Source organism: Grus americana, chromosome 16 (assembly GCF_028858705.1).
Source record: "Grus americana isolate bGruAme1 chromosome 16, bGruAme1.mat, whole genome shotgun sequence".
NCBI lineage: Eukaryota > Metazoa > Chordata > Aves > Gruiformes > Gruidae > Grus > Grus americana.
In genome coordinates, this window is record NC_072867.1 from 10,046,508 (window position 1) to 10,064,781 (window position 18,274).

Sequence of the window (18,274 nt, forward strand, 5' to 3'; positions counted from 1 at the left end):
CAGACTGGCATGTGACCAGGAGATAGGCAGGGAAGCATCCAAGGAAGGGAGATTAGCATCTTGGTTTCATTTCTGGGGCTGTAGTTGCGTCAGCCAGGTACGATGCTCGTGTGGCTGTCTCGACCCTGGAGAGGCAAAGCTCTCTCCCCTTGCCTCTCTCCTGGCACCAAGATCTCACAGGTGTCTCCAGCGGTGCCTCAGTATTTCAGTTTCCTATTTGTTAATCAAGCTGGAGGCTTTGAAAAGTCCTGTCTGACTTAATCCCTATTGATCACAGATCCGAGAGCCCTGATGTGAAGGAATTTTAAATTTCCAGCCGCTGGCTGTTTAACAACTTCTGACTTCAAAAGCTCTAGAAGCCTTCTTCTCCTTTTAAATACACTTTGCACTTAAGGAAAATATAGTTGGTCCCTCATTAATGTGTGCTTCTCCCATAATTATACAAGTGTTTGTTGTGCAAACCCTCAGTTCTCGTGCCATGTGCACATTCTTCATTCATGAAATCAATAGGCAATAAGCAAGGTCCATTTCTGAGCTTTACAGAAGTCATTTGTTGCAAGGACAAATTTTACTCAGTCTCAAAAGGTAGATGTAAAATAGACGGTCTTAAAAAACACACAAGCCTCCTGAGCCAACAGCTGTCGCTGTCACCAAATAAACAGACGCATGTTTTCTGGTACCAGGTACATAAAAGCCCAGGACAGGGTTTTTTTTCTTTCTATGAAGGCCCTTAAGCTGTCTGTGTGCAGGGAGGTTTTCTGCAGCGTGCTGCACCGCTCCTGCTGCAAGCCCTGGCAAACGAGGGGCTTAGGGCTACGTTGGAGGTCTCATCTCAGGCAGGTCGCAGCAGGTTGACCTCCGTCTCCTGGTTTCTGTTTTTGGGGCTCTTGCGTGCAGAGCTCTTGTACTGGCACCTTGGAGGGCACTGCTGCACCGAGCCACCCCACGTGGCACCAGCACCTCCTCCCTCCTGCCCCGGGGACGTGGAGCTCTGCGTGAAGGCAGGTCCCCAGGCAAGCTGAGGTGCTACCAAAGAGGCCTCTCGAGCACAGAGGGTGACAGGCTGAGTTATAGCCCTGAGTCAGGGAGCATGAAGGAAGCTGGAAATTATTATGGAGCATACAGGGGAGCTTGAGTAGCGGAGAGACTGCAGAAACCATGCTAATCCCCAGGGAATTCAAACTGTATAATTTACACAGGTTTATGTCTGAACTTACCTTTACAGTCATGCTCTTGGAAGAGAGTTTACTTAAAATGGTGAGGACACATAAATCTCTGGGGCTAAAAGAGAGGCTGAGCCGAGTCAGGTTTATAGGGCAGAGATTTGCACGCCTTCAAATGCATGCAGCCTTCCGTGCGCCTTACGCCGGCACGAAGGCAGCGACGGACAGGCAAATCGGGCAGCTTCGACCAGCGCTGGCCTGAGCACCGCATGTTGGGAGGGAGGTGCAACTGCAGGGACCACAGGGCGAGGTGGTACCTGGTGACGCTCAACGGAAAGTGGTGCAAGTGGGTCTTGCAGCCTCCTGGAGACAGAGTTATTCTGGATGCAAATGCTTGGAAGAGCTTTGTGGAGGTTCTCACATAAAACTGAGACCTGGTAGTTCTGAGTTTGGTTTTTTTTTTCTGGTTTTGTCAAAAAGAGAAAAGAAAAAATTCTCACCTCCCCATGCCTTCCCTTTCCAGATTGCCAGGGCAACTGAAGAAAGTGAACTAAAAATGTATGCAAAGCAATGCGTAATATACACCTTCCAGCTTCTGAAACAAATGAAGATGCGGTCCCAGACGCAACAGCTTTCTTCACTGACCAGTTCTGACTCACCCTCCTTCTGGAGAAGTCATGAGACATAGTGAAACCCCGTGGTCTGAAACTGTTTATAAAATGTGCAGGAAGGCATTAGTCCAACTAACTTAATAATGTTTTTTAGTACTGAGACACACTCAGCTGTGCAGCCCGAGACAGAAAACCAAAACTCTGTGGGTGGAGCAAAGCAGGAAGCTGTACCAAGCCACAGAGAGCTGCATGCAAGCCTGGGACCAGCGCTGGACGTGAAAAAGATCTCCAATGATCCTGAATCACACTTTTCTGTGAAGGTGGCAGAAAAAACTGGCACTGAGATGATAATTCAGTTTTTTCCTCTGATTACATTATTTTCCGATATATGTGAAGAAAAGGCAGTGAGACACAATCCAGTTGCTTTTCACCCCACCTGAATGCTACGGTTCAGGAGGAAATAGTTGCAGCGCTTGCTTTCAGATAATTAGGAGAGGAGGTTTCTCTGCAGTATGTTGGAGAGGAGGAAACTTGCCGGAGTTACATTCACGCTGGATTGTATCTTCAGAGGACAAGGGGCTGCGGAGCTCTAACACGCGAGCTGGTGCTTGCAGCCGTAATGACGGTCCCTGCGGGGACGGGGCCGTTTGTGTATGCACGCCCTTGCTCCAGGCCTGCCTAAGTCCGGTGCTTGTGCCAAGCTGCTCTGAGCCGAAGGTCAAGTTTTCTTCTATCATGCAGCATTTTAATGGCCTTTGGATATCTTTCTAAACCTGAGCTTGTGTCTTGATGAAACTTTTGACAGGCAGTGAATAAAAGGGGCATTATTTATTCATGTCAGATGGAACTGAAGCATTCCTGGTTTCTTGTTTATCCTGCCAAAATGGTAAATGAAAAAAATGGACTTTCTCTTTGACCTTGGTTTTGGTTCATGCTGTAGATCCCAAAAAAAGAAAATATCTCAGTAGTAAGTGTCTTATTAACAGAAAGCATCTGCAGAAGGAGGAACAATGTGTTCTGGCCCAAACTCGCAGCTGTGGCCACCAGCTGTGACAGTCCTGTTGTTCCAGCTTTGCCTTTACTACATTATTTCAGTGGTAGCTTTAAAGAAGAGAGAGAAAAGCCCACGGGGAGTCTGGCTTAGAAACAACCTGCTGCAATCTACAGAACAACTGTTGGGTCTGTGAGGACTTCAGCAGCCCGGGGGATAACCCAGCACTTGGCTCCAGGGCCCTCGCAGGCAAGCCAGGGAATTCCAGAAGACCTGGGGATCTGGCGAGCGGAGATGCATTTAGTAGCAGAAATGAAGCACGTGCCTTCCAGCCACATGAGGTCTACAAAGCCTTTGGCCAGACTCTAGACGTCTCATTGGAGATCATTACTGCTCTCTTTTCTATTGCTTTGGGGTTTTTTATACTTAAGTTTGATTTTAGGTATTGGGAAGCGTTCAAAGGCCTTGGGCATGGATCTTGTATGGCCGTTTCCCAAATAACTGTCTGCTCCTCAAGGTCGTCTGTGACCCCTGTGAACTTGTGCTCTAGGTAGTTCTTTCCAGTACTGTCCTCCTTTGAAACAAGGACTGCACAGAGCATTCCTGAATATGGGAACGTCTCGCTATCTGCTGGTGATTTGTCTCACCTACTCCTCCACCTTGTCCCCGTGCTGTTGACTTTCCTCTTGGGAGCTAATTCAAAGCAGGACTCAGGAGGTTCTGCTCTAGTGGGATCTCTACCCGGTGGCCTGGCAGCTTGGGCTGAGATGAAATGATTGTCTGCACCCGTTGGACACAGCTGTTCTTTACAGAGTTTGGGGCCGTTTGGGCTGGTCCTTGAACATTCTTTGAATAAAACATAATATAAATAAATAAGTGAAAACACATTCCCCTCACCACTATCCCAATAAAACTTGTTGTGTATAGCTTTCTCTTACATAACCCATCTGACTCCAAAAACAAATGTCCCTAATTTCTTCTGGATGGGAGGCTTTGTGGAGATTTAAAAGGCAATTTCTCTCTCTTTTTCTTTAGCTCTCACAAAGTATTACAATAAGGAACTGCAGTGACAGACAATACTTAAAGGCATGGTTTAAAAGTGATTCATCTGCGAAACACGGTGTAGCATATTTTATTGTATTTTAGCTAGTAAAAGCTGTGCATTCTAGCCCAGCTCTGTCATACTGCATGGTAAATTATACTTACAGGAATCCCAGCCACCTAGCTGAAAATAAGTACCCTCTATACAGGAGTTAATGCGGTAGATTTGTACTTAGACATGTATTTGTAAAATATTTAAGCTGCATGAAAAGGACGTCTGTAGGAAGATATGATTACAGGATTACATAAGTGCAGCACAACGCTGTCATATTTTAGGGTTAAAGAGCAATCATTAGGCGCTGGTGGCTGACACTGCACGCGTGGAGGAAGGGGAGCCCTTTCGAAGGCCAAGTGGGGCAGGAGAGAACGGGGAACAGCCTGAGTCTTGCGTCTGCTGCCCCGGCTGCAAGACAGCCCCAGCTTGAAGGACGGTGTGTTTACTGCTTCTGGGACCCTCCTAATATTGTCTTCTTACGGCAGGAGAAGGGAGCTGTGGGAAATTGCCTTCTGGTGGTTCATGCTTGATGCCTGTACATTCCAGGCAGAAAAGCACAGATGATCAGGAGATGCTCTTTTCAACTTTATAGCAGTAACTTGTCATTCCAAGGCTGCTAGTGCTTTCCAAAAGCACACAGCAGTTTCACAAGCTCTCCAACATATCTAGGCAGTGCCTTGTAGCCTCTTGGCACAAAGCGGTTCAGTCTGCTGGTGCAACAGCTTTCGGGAAAGCAGAAAACCAGGTTATTGGTCCTTATTGTAGAGGGGTTGAATTAGACCTGGAGAAAACAACACACATCTCTGCACCGTGACCACAAACTCTACTGAGGTTTAAGCAAGCCAAACCTGAATCTTCTATAGGCTTGAGTCTTATTTATTTATTCTCATAGTGTTAGCAGTTTTCCAGCCAAAAGGGAAGGAGGACATGTTCAGGTACTACCGTACGAGGTAATGTATTGGACATTTTTGATTGCTGGTGCCTATCCCTAAATCACACACAGTCTAAATAAACTCCAATTCACTGAAGCATCTTTTCAGCCTCCCCTTGACTTCACTGAACTCCAAGTACATGTTTAAACTTAAGTGCATGCTTGAGTTTTGCTGAATCATACAGCAAATAAAATATGCAGAGCTGGTCTTTAATATAACCTACTGATTCATGTGAAAACTACACATTTCCCGCAAAGCCTACTTTGAGTTAATTAATGGGCATTAAGCACTCACATTTTTCTAGCGAAGAAGGGCCCCAAGGGATCGCAGCAATTTGTGTTCATACCCTAAACGACACCAATGCAATCTTCCCATGGAGACAAAGCCCCAAGCACTCCCTCTGCAATAACCAAGCACTTACACGTGATGGATGGGTTTTAGCTGCCTCTGACACCCCATGGGTCAGGAGGGAGGACCTGGCCTCTGACCCGTCCCTTTCATCCCCTCTGGCTGGAAGCGTGCCCACTGCATCACCGATTTCGGGGGGGACGAGGAGCGTCTGCACCCTGGGAAAGCAAGGAGGGGAGCGGAGCGTCTGCCTTCTCGAACTTAAGTTCCCAACATTTCACTCAATCACACCAACTCCCATTGCTGTCGTTACAACCTTCTTCAGGAGCTTGACAAAATGAGGCTATGATCCGTGTCTGCAGAGCATGCCGACCGCAGGAAACCCTGGCTATTAATTTATTTCAGTAGCAGAGCCGAATGAATTGGGGCAGTTGGGTGTGACAGAGGGAGGCAGGCTGAGTGCCGCTGGAGCCGGGGGCTGCCAGCGCTACGGCAAAGCATCCCAGGGCCTCGGTACGGTGGGACTGTCCTAGTGCAGCCCCTGCCCCAGGAGGGAAGGGAGTACTCCTTCAGAAAAGAACAGCGCAAATTCCCAAATGCCGCGAGCAGAGCTGCGCCTGAGTGTTGCAATGCAATTTTCTGGATTGGCACTTTGGTGTCCCAGCTTGCTCTGTTTGGCAACCAAGGTTTTAAAGCAATGCACCTGGGCAGCTGTGAACTGAACAGCTCAGTGCTTTCAAGGAAGTTGGAGGGAGCGCCAGGCTGGAGAGACCTCCTTCATCAGCAGGTCTGATCCCATGTGTCCCAGGCAGCCACCCCTACAGATTTATCAAACTTCATCTTAAAGCTACATAGGCTGGCTGAGGGGGTTTTTGTCCTTGATTTTTACCCCCCACTACTGCTCTCTCCGGTCTGTTCCAGAAGCTCACTCTGCTGGTGAGAAACTGTTTAATTTCCACTCAGTCTTATGTCAACATCGCCTGGTAGCTGTTTCCCTTCTTTCTATTTATCCTCCTAGAAATCATTGCTCAGCTCCGTTCCCAGCCCTGTGTGGTCCTCCTTCAGCTGGAAAAGCAGGGGACAAGGAGGAGATTGTTATGGGAAGCACCAGAGCAATAAAATCAGTGGTGTGGTAAGATGTGTATGAGTGAGCCCAGCAAGGACACACATTTGGAGCGCTGAGGGAGAGGGCTGTCCGAGGGAAAGGAGTCATCTGTCCTCACCAAGTGAAGCCACCTCATGCTTGGCCTCGAACCGACCGTTTCCGCAAAGGGGCTAAGGATGCTTTGCATGTCTGCAGCTACAAGGAGCAATAAGACAAGGCTGGTTAGAAGGAGAATTACTGCGATACTTTCTTTCATGAGAGATGTGAAGTGCTTGAGCTGGACTTGAAGCACAGACTTATGTTCACCAGTTGTCAACTATTTGGCCTGGGGAGTGCCACATTTCAGCCTCTTTGTCCCCATCTGTGAAAAATAGGATGATAATAATAGCCAGTCACCTCTCCCCAGGGTACTGTGAGGGTCAACGTCTGTAAAGGGTGTGGACCATTTAAAGTAATAAAGAGATGTTAAGTATCATTATTATTAATCTTCCTGTGCCTCGGTTCCCCATTTGTAAACTCTCACCTAGCACATTCTGATTCCTGTTTCCTCATGGAGCACTGCCCAAGGAGGGCTCGGTTGGAGATGCACTCTCCGGCCGCTGCCACTCATAACCGTGGCCCACTTGCTAAAGACCCTGGGAAGTGCTGAGAAGCCAAAGTTTTGATGTTTTGGAGGGTTTAATCCTATTTATGAAGCAGATTATTATTACTGTTACGTGTTCATGTCATCGTTGCAGAAGAAAACAAATCTACTGACCCGCTGGGTGCACACACACCGCTGTGTATGCACCCCTTTGGTGACCAGAGCCTGGTGTCCTCCGATGTCTTCTCTGGTCACAAGGCTTCCCTGTCGCATGCCTTCAGAAGTCCAACTCTTCCTTTTTTGGAGATTTACACTTTCTGGTGTCAAGTTTATGGCCTTCACCCATTTGCTTTAAGCCCTTTTACGGTGTAACTGTTGACATCTGAATTGATTTCCAAGACAGAACTGCAAGTGGTCTTGTAAACAGTTGTCGGCAACAGTTGTAATTAAAGTGCAGAGAATGCAAACACAAACCACAACAGCAGCCTGTAGGAGTTACGCTGCTGTATCAGCTTTAATGTGGAGAAGCCCTTAGGGCCGTATCAGTGCTTACAAGGGCTTGTTGCTGGTTTCCCCTTCTCCCTCCCCTCTTCTGAAAGGGACAAAAAAAATTTAGCAAGCAAACCTTTTCCTTAGGGAAAGCCGAGGAGCTGGTAGTGTGAGAAATGCTGTGTGCCTGTTTGACAGTGCCTCGTAGGGCCCTTCTGCAACAGAAGTGGGATAGAACTGATTCATCTCCCTTCCACGAAAGGACTCCCAGGGCAGGAACATCCACGTGGACCCTGAGCATCAGCCATCTCACTGGGGGGGGAGGTAGAACAAGCTGAAGGAGGTCAAGACATGGGAGCATATTGCTAGGGATGGATCTGCTGGCCCCAAAATCCTGGAGAGGTGGTAGCAGCAGAGATGACCTATACCAGGAGTTAGTTGCAGGTTAGTTTATTTCACAGTAAAATAACTCGTGTCCACCGGTTTGTTTTGTCTGATGTGGATCATTTGATGTTTTAATGCATGCTATTAAACACGCTCTGGGAGTGGGTCTGCTGAAATTTGCCTGCAGCAAAAATGAAGCAGATCCCCCAACAGCTGTTGAACCCCTGCCAGCTCCTAAGGAGAGCCCACACCCTTCTGCTTGTCAGCTGGAAGCAATGGTCTCATCACCTGTGTGGTCCCTCCTGCTGCAAGGTCTCCCAGAGTGGGCGTCACTTTTCCATTTAAAAGGGAATTCTCAAGCAGCTGTGGCTCTTTCTGTGTCCTAGTTCTGTGCTCAGGTCCTGGGTGACGTTTCTTGCTGAGAGTGGACTGAGGGTCTTGTCTACAAACAAATGTGTCCAGCGTGGCTGGGAGCGCAGCCAAAGCGCTGTGGGAAAGAAAAGGAGTTTGAGCTATGTGGTGAAAATGGGAAGGGTAATAGGTTTTATGGGACTATCTGGGCTGTGGGAACTGGGATTACTCCTGTGCTGGGAGGAGACTTTAGTATTTGCTATCTGTTCCTGAGTCCTGGTTTTCCTAGGAATGTGATGCATCCCTACTTTGAACAAGATCAAAATGTGAAGCTGATTTTGAGACATTTTGCAGGGATTTAGTTTTTGCTCTATATTGCTGAATTCTATTTATTTTTGCAATACCCTTCTATTACCTGTCTTTATTTTCCAGCTGATTTCTTATATGCAGTTCAAGAAAAATGACTTGGAAGATTAAGGGAGTGCCTTGTAAAGGGTGTAATTTCACCCACCAGTGATGTATCCCATCCTTCAGGAGAGCAGATGTGAACCTCCTCTTCCAGGAGCAGCACAATTTTAGGTAGGTAACCACCTCTGAGTGACTGGGTGGATGGGAAGCTGTGTAAAGCCACGGGATTGTAGTTGGATGCTGATTTGCATGTCTGCTTTGTGCTGCTGTAAGGAGGTGCAACGTTGCTTCTGTGTGCTTCTTAAAATACAGCGTGATCGACTTTGCAGTTGGTTCAAAGTGTGGGGAAAGGTTTTTGTGGGTTTGTATGTTTATCTGCCTTGTCCAAAGCCTGACTGCTCTCTTACAGTAAAATAAGCCCTGTATCTGGTAAGCTGTGTGTCACTTCAGTTCTACCAGATCCCTCCTCGCTCTCTTAATCTACTGAAGTTGTTTTTCTTGAGCTTGGCTTGTTAAGCGAAGCATCATACATTGCCTAGAGCCAGGATGAAACTCTTGAAACCCAATAGTTTGCATGCTGCTTCTTTGGAAAGCTCAATTTACTTGGGATGAGCTATTCTGAAGTAATATTTTCTTTCCTGTTTATTTTTCCTGACAGATCTTCTGTTTCTCCCATTCCCTGTCACATTAAACCATTTATGCACAAAGTAAGCAGTTTGGGTTTGCCCTTGTGACTGACTTTACTGGAACCAGTTGCTTATTCCTCTTATGATTCTGCCAGCAAGTGCTTCAGTGAAAGAAGTTATAAACTACCCACTGCAGCTACTACATTTCAGTGCAGAGTGATAAGTGAAATCACAGCCTTATTTTAGGTTAATGATCTGATACACGAATGCTGAAAGCTCTCTTTGAGTTTCATCTTGTGAAATGTTGCAGTGTCCAGAGCAAGGTGTGAGTCTGAAGGAGATCACCCCCTTTTCAGAAGGGAGCCAGCAGCTCTGCAGTGGTGTGTCTTTCCAGAGGTTGATGAGGGTGGTGTCACCACTGAGCAAAAACACAAGTGACACCCAGCTGGGGAAGAAAAGCAAATCTTGAAATCCAACCAACTCATGCCTGAGGCCACCCCCTCTTTTTTTCTTCTAGCACTGACTTCCATGGGCTGCAAAGAAACATTTATTCCTTACTTTGCAAGTGGTGTTCGAAGCGGCCTCCGAACACTAGTTTCATTTCACTTCCACAACACTAGAAATAACTGGAACACAAGGCTTCCTGCACAATATGGGGTTTTTTCCTAGACTGCCATATCCAAGTGTCTCTTCAATCTATTATCTCTTAATACTTAAGCAAAGAACTACTCATGGGACTATCCTTTTTTTTGTCTTGAAGGCAGTCCCTATCACTCCACAGTATGGAGACCAAGTGGGAAAGTAATCTATGCAAATTACATGTACTTTTCTTGTTGAATCATGTTCCCTCCACTCATGGTAATGAGTCACTTGGCATAAAGTGGACTGTTACTATGAATGGAGAGAGCACATCAGGGCTCTGCTTCTCAAGAATTATTTCCAATTGCTGAATCTCATTTAGGCCTGGAACCACAAGGGGTGAGACTCAGCTGTCAACCTCTCCGTGCTTGAGGGACTGTAGTTACTCAGATTTTTGCTAGTATAGCAGGAGAGAATTGGTCCCAGACTCTTGTTAATCTTTGATGCTGAGGGTGATGGTTCATGGACAGTCATCAAAGCTGTCTTGCCCAGTTCCCAAATACTGGCCGCTTGGTCTTTTTCCTGTAGTAATACCGAGACTAAATCAAGAACTGACCTCAGTGAAGAGGAAGGCAGAAGTGAGTCCCATCCCATGTGCAGTGTCTGAGAAGCTGACTGCTCAAAATGCAGCCTGTCTGGCTGAGGGACTGATTCCTGCAGAGTCAGCTGCCATCTCAAAACTGGTCCTGTTTGTATCTCAGCACTGGAACAAAAGCAACCTAAATTAAATTATCGCTCTGGAAAAATCTCATTTTGTTGTATTTTTTCCTATATAGTAATTAACCCAGTGACCAGATGATGAGGACTGGTGCTTAGACCAAAAGCAGGGGTGTCAGAGAGCTCCTATTTCCTGCTCACAGCTTCATAAGCACTACAGCAAAAGAAACTCCCATGGGTGTGACATGTTACGCCTCCCCCGACCTTACATAGGCTTACATTGCTTTTTCTTCACTAGAATACATAATTCTTATTTATTTATTGTAATGGAAACAGACAACTGACACTGAAGTATTATGACACCACTGACTGATAGTCGAATGACAAGTTGCAATGTCGCTTTCTTAAGAGAGTAACTATCCCGAATTACAAGGGTAGTGAATTGAAATGCATTCTTTAGAAAGATGCCTAATCTCATTTTTAAAGCTCCAAGTGATGGGGAGCCCCCTTATCTTGTCAAGTAAGGTCTTTAATTGCCCTTACTGCTAGGATAGTGCATCTTCTTTCAAGGTGGGGTTGTTTTTTTTTTCATCTAATGGCATTGACTCGCTGTGTGACCTTGGATGAGAAGGGATGGATCAGTTGTTTAAGGCTAAATTGATCTTGGAATTTATGTAGTAATATACTCATTCTGGAGAGCCTCCAGGGTTGTTTTAAATGGGTGAACCCTGGATGGAGTTTCAGGCTCAGTACTTATTTTTTGCGTGTGCTTTGTGGGTATTGCTTTGCATTATCCTTAGCCTGGGGTTTAAATTTTGTGAAGCAGGTTGCCGGGGCTTGGTCTGTGCAATGGCAGGTAGGACGCTTGTGTCTCCTTTCTGCGGCAGTATTGCTTCCTGACCTTTATGAGCAGGAACCTCTGCGTGCTTTTGAAGCTGTGATGCCGTGGTGTAAGTGAGCCTGTAAACAGCAAAAAGAATAAATGCCACAGTTACGGTTTCACCGAAGCTGTATGCCGGTTAGAATACCCAATGAGAAGAACTAAGTGCAGTCTGAGTGTCAGCCCAGGTGAACAGTCACACACCTGTCATCAGAGTAGCATTTAACTAATTAGGAGATAAATGACAATGCCATTAAGAGTATATTGAGACCAGTGAAAAATGTTCCGATGTTGATAGAAATCACATAAAATAACAGTCACTGAAATAGCTTGTCAGGTCTATGCTGTTTTCACTATGTTACTTAACATGGGGGAGCCCCTAAGCTTTAAAGAAGCATCTCTCTACCCTGATCTAGACAAATTACCTTTGTACCTTGATCTAAACAAACTCTGATCTCTCCACTGCCATTGAACTCACCTTGTCTGAAACCTAATCTGACTACTTTATTCTACCTCTGTACTGGGAATTCACTCTATCATTAGCATTTCAATCTATTTAATTCACTGAGGGTCGCTAAGCAATGTAACCGAATCCATGCTAAGCTACCACTGGCAATTTAGCTGTCAGATAGTCTCACCTTCTATTTTTAGTTGCAGTCAAATTCCTCGCTTAAGGGGGTGCACACTGAATTTCTGGATTAGCTTCCCCCTGACCCCTCTATTGTATCACTGTCAGTCATCTTTAAGTTAGAGTCCTATTTACATTGTTCTATTATACTAATTACAGCTTGTCAAAGGTATGGACAGTGTTCTCGGACACTTTAGCTACAGGCCAGTCACTCTGGGATTAAGCCCTTCCATTTAGAGCTGTAAGTAGTCTGTATTGCTGCAGTGAAGAAAGCCTTTGCGAAACACAGTTTTTTAAATGGCACAGCCAACAGGTCCAAAATCTTGGGACCTAATGCTTTAGGCTGGATGGTCAGTCGCCTTTGGCCCCTCGTAAGGCACTCTATAGTGCCAGAGCCTTATGCCTGGGGAGGGCAGGAATAGCATTGCCAAGGTTCATACTTTCAGAGGCAGGGGTTTAGGATAAGGTGTGCAGCTGTACTGTTTCTTCCTGAAGAATTACTTCCAGCAGCCATGCACCCTGTCCTTCTGCGTCTTTCACTTCTTTTCTCTTGTGCAGATTCCACTGCCTCTTATTTTTGTATTTATTGTCTCCTGCCACACCGCTCTCCCCAAGCTCTGTGTTCTAATGACCTTCTTAGCAAGCACGTGTGCTGTCGCGTATATTTAGTTTTGAACCAGCTTATGGCTCTTCTTAGGCACATTCAGGGCAGGAAGCAATTTGTTCTTGTTAACAAAGCTGTGTACACATCCACACGTTGCCTGTTAAACCGGCTTTAGCTCTGTATTCAAGTAATCTTGAAGTGTAATTAAAAAATTAGGCAGAGAATGGTAAAACGTATATGTGTATATAGGCAGAAAGCATGCTTTGTTAGGGGGAGAACAGGCAGGTTGGGCATTTAAGTTGTAAAATTCATCAGTAAGTTTACTAACTTATATTTGTTGCACTTTGGAGATCAGATTTCTTTCTTCACCTTCTCCAACGTAAGCTTGGTGCAAACTTCTCTGAAGCCAATAGGTTCAACTGTATGGGAAAGGGATATTACAGCCGTTTAGGGTAAATGCAGGAAGGTGGTAGCATATAGCAGAATGACTATAAGATCAGAGACTTGGCTTCGCTAGCTCTATTGCTGATCTGCTCTGTGACTTTGTGGTCACTTCGCTTCTCTTACCTTCTTCAGGCTTCAGCTACCATCCAGCCTTTGAATCCTGATGCTGTCTCCTGGACTGGGTGCTCAGCGCATGCACCAGTGAGCCCTGGTCTGAGCTGGGCCGTGCGTGTGAGGCTCAGCAAGGCTGCTTTGGGGGGTGATGCTCGGAGGTAAGTGATACGAGACTGCCCTGCTTCCTCTGATTCCAGCTCTACCTGCCGCTGAGTAAATATTTTCCTGTGCAAGTGCTGTGCAAAGGTGAGTAAAGAGCTGTGGCTGCTCCCGAGGAGGATCATTGCTGGGGACGAAACCGGAACATTCATCGGGAGCCTCAGTAATATCCAATTCAGATTGCTGATGAATACATCCTGACTTTGGGCACATACCTCCTGTTAATACTAATGGGAATGTCACACATGAATGCTGGAGAATATTGCCCATTATTTTTGGTCCCAGAGCTCTGAGCTGAGAGATTCCCTGAGAAAAATGGCCATTTGCTGTATGTTGCAGGCTGCAATTCATTATATACAGTGCATGGTGACTGTTATTTACCTTACAGAACTGTAATGTGATAAGGAGTCTATGTAAGCCACTTAATGGTCTGTCTACCTTAAAGAAAATGTGTACCTGATCAGCCTCTGATTTATGCCACTTTCACCCCAGCGCAACTCTATTGGCTTCAGTGGTGTTATCCCTGATTTATGCTAGTCTTAGTCGGACTTCATGAGTTTATGTACTTTATATGACTCATGTACGCGAGGAAAATGTAGTCTAATAAAATATCTGGCTGTGCATCGTGGCTGCAGGTTCTTTGTAGAACTGTTAACAGGGGTACTACAAAATCGTGTTCTGCTCCTCTGCAGTGCCTATATATTTCAAGGGGTTATATCCCATATCTATAGAGATGTAACTTAACGGTCTCATACTTGACTAATGTGCTGCCTGCCTGGCACAGTGGAGTGTTAGAGCTGGGCAGCAGGCACGTTAAACTTTTAAGATGAGAATAAGAATTTGACTGTGGTAACTGGGGCATTTTTGTTTTTAACTTGGCAGATCAAGTTCCTTGCCGAAAAACAAAGAACTTTCCACAGATTATGTCCCTTCACTCTGAAAACAACTGTTCTTATCTCATTTGTCTTGCTGCATCAGCACTTATCTTCTGGCTTTGGGGTAGGAAAACAGTCTATTTATGATGTCTATATTGCAGTAACAGCCAGGACACATAGTCTTAGATGCAGGACTCCTTGTTCTAAAAAATGTGTAAACAGACCAAGAAACCACTGTCTGGCCCGATGATCCTGTGCTCCCATTAACGAGAGCTTCTCCAATTGCCATGGCAGCTTTCATCATCTGGCCTTGTCTGCAAGGGAAGTGACCTTTCCTCAAATCTCTGGAGCTGCGGTGTCACTCTGAGCTCTGGTGAAGTTGTTGGAGAGATACCCATTACTGCTGCCGGACTCCAGGTCAGCTCACCTTCTCTGGTACTCCTGGGTGCTGATGGTCAGACTTGGCACCTGAGACCACTCTGTAGTTGATCCTTGTTTCCTTCACCATCTTTCTTTATAAACTTTGCCTGCTTTCCTGTTAAGCTCTCAAGCACGTTTTCATGTAATGGATATGAGTGACAGGTACACTCAGGTGTAAAATACAGAGGCTGGGTTGAAGGTCTTGGGGAAAATGACGAGCCCTCTTTGGGATTTGTCCTGTACTGTGGGGACAGCATGAGACATACTTAGGTCCCAGAGAGGGGCATCCTGGAGATGTTAGTAATCCTAAGCTAGTATGCTAGTTTGCATAGGTTTGTGGACAGCCTTTGCTGAGCAGTGTGGTGGTAAACTGAGATACTTCTGTGTTCTGTCACAGTATTTCACCAACTGCGTTGGCTTGTTCCATTTTAAAAAAATTAAAAACATAAAACGAGCTGTTCTTAAAACAGAAAGTGCATCTTTCTTAGCATGGTACCACAGCAAATTGAAGGCTCGCTCTGCCTGTACTGAGCTGTAATTTATGCTTCTGCTCTCGTAAGGGGTCTGCTTGCCCTTGATGCATGTGCGTAAGTCCCATTAACGTTAATAGGAGCTGAACACAAGCATTAGCTGACGCCGAATTCCCTAAATGCTGCCTTCAGTTCTAAAGCCAAGACTTGGTCCCTGCCTCTACAGCTAATCAGCTCCTCGCAGCCTGGAGCTGCTCCCCCTCCTCTCTGGCCATGCAGCAGCCAAACAAGGCTTTTGTCGGGGCTGGGGCACTGCAGTCGTCGTCCCGTTAATGGAGGCCGAGGGCTGCGCACAGGGGTGGCTGGTGGGAGGTGTCCGGCTTCCTTGGAAAAGCACCGCCTGTGCCAGAACGGGAAGGAGATTCATCAGGAAGGGATGTTTTCTGCTTAGCTGACACTGTAATGAGCTCAAGTCCCTGGGTGGAGAAAAGAGGGGTGACAGGAGGAGATGGGGAGAGGGGAGGGGAACAACTTGTTTCAGGCAACAAATCAGTTGCTAGCTCTGATCCAAAGCCATTTGCATAGATGATGTTGGCCCGGGGTGGGTTGGAAATATAAGGCATTCTGTAGACAGCTGCCCAAGGGAATGCTAATTAGCTGGCAGGCAATTAATAATTAATCAGACTTTTGTTCATTGTGAAGACAGTGTTTTCTTTGGCAGCTTCATAATGTTCTGAGTTTGCCTTGCTTTTCTTTCGCAGGCTGATATCATCGTGCTGGAACTAGTTTTTGCGGCGACATGCTTCTCCCTCCCTCTGGCATCCAGCTCGCCCTGTCCACATGTGCAGCCTGGGCCACGACCTCGGCGCTTGGCTGGGCTCTGACGGCCCGTTTAGCAGTCAAAGGCTGGAAAGGGAGTTGCTGGTGTGCTATTTTTAACCAGCTGGACAGTTAAATAATTCAGATGCAGACACACACGCAGTGGTCTGGGCTGCGCCTGAGATTTGAAAGCGGAGAAGAGCGTTGTATCACCCCTGCTAGGCTTGCTTGACCTTATCAAGCATGGGTTCCCAGGCTCTTTAACACAAAACAAAAACCAAACTTCCAGGAGTGAAATCCCTGCCCCACTGATGTCAGTCGGGCTCTGGCTGCGATGGAGCCTGGATCACGCTTAGCTGCAAGGCATGAACTGTTCAGTATTTCCTGGCTTTCTAATGCTGCAGAACCCTTTTTTTCCATGACAATAAAACCCAGTTATGGTGTGAGTAGGAGTCCAGAATGGGGAATGTCAAAACTTCTTGGGAAAATAGGAGTAATTTCAAGAAAGTTCTTTAGAAATCGGAAGCTGCATGTATAGCTACTCCCCTTGATTTCAGACTAAGAAGGGAGTTGCACAGAAAAGCAGTTCATCCCATCTCTCCAGCCCAATCCTCTCCCCCGCCGTCCTGTGGAGCGGTTCACAGCTCACTGAAAAGCCATCCCTCTCGTACAGGGATGTCTGGGAGAGCACACAGCCACGCTCTTCCCATCAAACAGACTTCATCTGGAGTACCAGAGTTGGTGCATTCAGAGAAAGCACGGGGCAGTGGGTTGGTTCTGAAAGACGTGAGAAGAGCATTCACAGCTGGAGTTGTTCTGGAGAGCAGCAGAGGTGTCACTGTGTTACTGAAGGGCAAACCAACCCACTGGTCACCTGCTCCAAAGTTGGGCAATTGGGCATTTTCTAATTTTTGCTCGCTAAACAGCTGGAGCTATTTACTTTTTTAATTTCTCAAGGAGACATATGTTTCACTGACTATTTTTTCACTGTCAAATGGGGCTAAAATGAGAAGATTTACTACCATTAAAAATTGATTTGAACATAAATTACCTAGCCTGGTCTGCAGATGCCTTTATGATTATTATACTCAAATTTCATGATATCTGTGTGGAGCGGGGAGATACTCTCCTTGTCTGACAGATGGGAAAGTGCTGGAACAGTCTATAATAATTCACCTGCCCATGTACCCAGAAGGTCTTTGATCCAGGAATTGCATAAGTCAAAGGCTTTGAACAACTATAAATAAGCCCATTCTTGTGCTCTTGTCCTCTGAGTCTGCTTACCTTCACCAATGGGTCATGCTTACTGTTTCCAACAGAGGTACAGCTTATTTTTTAATTTTGGGCAAATTTGATTGGGGGGGTGTGTGGTTTTACAATTAAGAAAATGTACCACATTGTGTAGGCAAAGGAGACCCTGTTAAACTCTTGTCTGTCAAAGAAAAGGCACAAACTCAGTCTTTTAGGCATGAGGGAATCCACAGAGGAGCTCAACTTTGAAAGACAAATGCACAGCAAACCAGGCTTCACTGATTCTGCTGTTAATAGGACTGCTTGTTTCCTTTGATTCCTGTGTGTTAGCTCAGCTGTGTTTTGGGACTGAACAAGATCTTTCCACTAGTTCAATTTCAAACACGTGGTAAATGACTCTGTGCCTGAAGCACCCGAGATTCCCGGGTGGTCTCAGTGCAGAGACCGGGGCTGCTTCTGCTGCTGAGATCAGGCAAGACGTGGCTCCTTGTCCCGGCGTAGTCAGTGCCCGTTGTGTCGTTGGGAAGCTAATCGATGCGAGGAGGATGAGGATGTTATGAGTCCCTTGTGCATTCCAGGTCTGAGGTTCTCCCCGTGTCTCCGCATCCCGAATCGTGACATTTGTTAATGGAAGTACGTGAAGTCTCATTAAAAGACTGCGGCTTGTGATGATCTTTGGTGATTTTAATGAATCATTTGTGGCCGGGGTGACTCAGGCAAATCAGGCTGGCAGCCAGCAGCTGGTCAGACAGGCCTGCCGAAGGCAGAGGCTTGACAGCAAGTATGGATAGCGCGTGCTAAGAGCATAGCATTTTTTTAAAGGGCGGCTGTAACCCATGCGAGGTCTGCATACCTCTGAAAGCCCATTAGTGGAACACCAGCAAGGAAAGTGAATTTGGCATCAGAGGTGTATTTTTCTAGCCAAAAGTGCAGGCAAGTGGGTGGGAAGGCTGAACATCCAGAGTTCATATTTGCAAATGGAACTGATAGTGCACTTGAAAAATGGGACCCCAGGTTTACCAAATCCCATTTCTCTTTCTACAACTGTGTGATGTTTGTCTGTCCTTTGTTCCGAGCTGGTAGGCAAATGCCCTGCCTGTTTGGGAGTGCATGCAAAATAGGATGCTATGCCCTGTACAGTGCAGAAGTTCAATTTTCAAATAATATGGAATTGGGATGTCTTATCTAATACTGCTGGCAGACACTCCCGAGAGTCTGCGCAGCAGA

The 18,274-nt window shown here is 46.2% G+C and overlaps 1 long non-coding RNA gene across 1 annotated transcript; it reads left to right on the forward strand.

The window, feature by feature from the left end:
- Positions 1-8,434: 8,434 nt before the first annotated feature.
- Positions 8,435-16,270, forward strand: LOC129213803 (uncharacterized). The gene is made up of 3 exons (XR_008579537.1): positions 8,435-8,632; positions 13,072-14,504; positions 15,739-16,270. It is a non-coding gene; the product is annotated as an uncharacterized LOC129213803 (long non-coding RNA).
- The last annotated feature ends 2,004 nt before the right edge of the window (positions 16,271-18,274 follow it).